Source organism: Palaemon carinicauda, chromosome 5 (genome assembly GCF_036898095.1).
Source record: "Palaemon carinicauda isolate YSFRI2023 chromosome 5, ASM3689809v2, whole genome shotgun sequence".
NCBI classification, from domain to species: domain Eukaryota; kingdom Metazoa; phylum Arthropoda; class Malacostraca; order Decapoda; family Palaemonidae; genus Palaemon; species Palaemon carinicauda.
The window spans coordinates 138,991,249-138,993,748 of NC_090729.1; the positions used below are offsets into that span (position 1 = coordinate 138,991,249).

Genomic DNA, 2,500 nt, shown 5'->3' on the forward strand with positions numbered 1-2,500 from the left:
ATATATATATATATATATATATCATAATCCTCATCATCACGTTAGTCAATCCATCATCTAGAGAATCCTTCCCCTGCTTCTTTTGCAATTTCTAGGGACCCATTCTGTTATTCTTGATGTGTACCTATTGCCTATCCTTCTCATTATATGTCCTGCCTATGTCCATTTCTTTTTCTTACATGTTATTAAAACACCTACTTTAATTTGTTCTCGGATCCATGTTGCTCTTTTTCTGTCTTTTAATGTTATTCCCATCATTATTCTTTCCATAGCTCTTTGTTTAGTAAATAGCTTATGTTCTAAGGTTTTAGAAGGCTCTAAGTTTCTGAAGCGCAAGTTGATACCATTAGGACCATCTGATTACTGTAAATACTTTTCTTTTTAGAGAAAGTGGCATTTTACTTTTCATAATCTCATTTTGTTTACCAAAGGCCTCTATCCAATGTTTATGCCTTATGTGAATGTAATGTTCTTTTATTTTTACTTGTTTATAATGCTTATCTTGGTTATGCTCCTATGTATTTGGCAAGGTTTGTTATTGTTCAAGGTCGAGTTAAATCTTACGCTGATCTTGGAGTTGAGCATTCACAAGGTACAAATTCTCTCGATTCACAGGACAAGCTTGATGTTGTCCTAACACTGCCTTAGTTTATTACCGGCTTAAGTTTTCGTTATGAATTGCAGTTATAATTTCATGAAAGACTCTTGATTAATATAGTTTCTAGGAAATGTAGAAATTAGAATCTAATGGTAGGGTAAGGCATATACAGCCTCTAATATGATTATAAACTTCTCGTTTCTTTGTGAGCTCACTCTCTATACCTTCACACGGGTGAGTGTCTTGATCCTAACCAACTCTGTACAATGCATTTGCTAAGACCTTTCTTTTGCTCACGTGATCTTTTTCCTGTACTAACTTCAATCAATTAGGTGACATCTATGTGATCAATTCCGTCCGGCCTCGGCATCCCACACATAGTTCCTATCCCGTTGATCAGAGCTCGGTTGTAATGCTGCATGAGCTCATAGACTCCACAAGCTGTCTTTAACATTTGATCAGATAAGCTCCTGTCTTGCTCTGAATCATGTTCGTTATGACATTCTCTAACATTCTAGACTTATTCTCAGTACTTCCCTTCTTTGTTATTATTGATTCCAAGTAGTTAAACTCATTGTACTGTACGTTCTTCCACTTGAATATTTATTTCTTTCATGTGCTCTACTAATAATTACTAGGTCCATCTTTCCAATGTTTTCCTTGATTCCTTTCCTTTCTAGGGCTCCTTCCCATGATAAAAACTTTCTTGCAGTTCTTCTGCGTTTGCTGTGACGATTACATCATGAGCAAATATCATTCTCGAAATTCTTCTTTGTTCCTTAATTCTGATTACAAGGTGTCTATAAATGTGAGGAACAGAAATAAACTCAGAGCAGATTCCTCACTATCCTTACCAACTTCTCTGGTAGTTCTCTTTATTTTGCAAACACCAACAGACTAACGTTCATGGTATCCTGGCATAAGCCTTTTCAAGATCTACAAAAAATATGTAAACTTTCCTTTTGCCTCCTAGATACTTCTCATGGACTTGTTTTATTATAAGAATAGCATCTAAAGTGCCTTTCCTTTCCATAAACTTAATCTGCTGCTCATGCATAGGCCTACCTATCAACTCACTCAATTTATTCTTTCTAGTATCTTTAATACAGGTTTCTATAGCTTCATTCCTTTGTAATTCCTACAGTTTAATGCATATCCTTTAAGTTTATACAATTTAACCCTCCAACTATCTTCCCAATCCTTTGTCATTTCCTCTACATACTAGATCTTTTCTATCAGTATGTGCTCCAACTCTAAGCCTAGATTTCTCCATATCTTAATAATTGTTATTGTTCTTCTGAATTTCATTTAGTTTTATTGATTTTTCTTTCTTTATAGTATTCTCAATTTCCCTCTCGATAATCTTTGCTATTGGTTATTCGACTGTAGGATCCTTTACCAGTTGCTCATACTTATTCTCAGTTGTAGAAGAATAGACTTTCCATCTTCTCCTGACTTCCTCCTCTTCAATTAAGATATTACCCATTGCAACTTTAATAATTGCTACTTCTCATACTTCTTTCCTGTCTTTCATTTCGCTTCTGAAATTCTTTAGATCATCTTTTCTCCCTCTGGTGTGACTCAACATCATCTCATACAACTTTCTCCTGGCTTCCTCCTTTGCAATCGCTGCCATTCTCTTCTTTTCCCCTTTTTTATCAATCTATATCCCACAATAGTTCGGCATTTGTTAACTTTTCACCCTATTCTGTTTATAAGTAGTAGGTTGGCCAGGGCACCAGCCACCTATTGAGATACTACCTCCAGAGAGTTATTAGGTCATTCGTCTGGCTAAACAATACTACATTGAATCCATATCTCTGGTCATGGTTCATTTTTCCTTTGCCTACACATACCACATACACTGAATAGTCTGGCCTATTCTTTCCACATTCTCCTCTA

At 35.6% G+C, this 2,500-nt stretch overlaps 1 protein-coding gene across 1 annotated transcript in view; it reads right to left on the bottom strand.

Annotated features, from left to right (window-relative positions):
* The window catches only part of LOC137640605 (glutamate receptor 1-like), a 75,382-nt gene that overhangs the window by 26,967 nt on the left and 45,915 nt on the right, over positions 1-2,500 (bottom strand). The gene's annotated exons all lie outside the window — the stretch shown is intronic.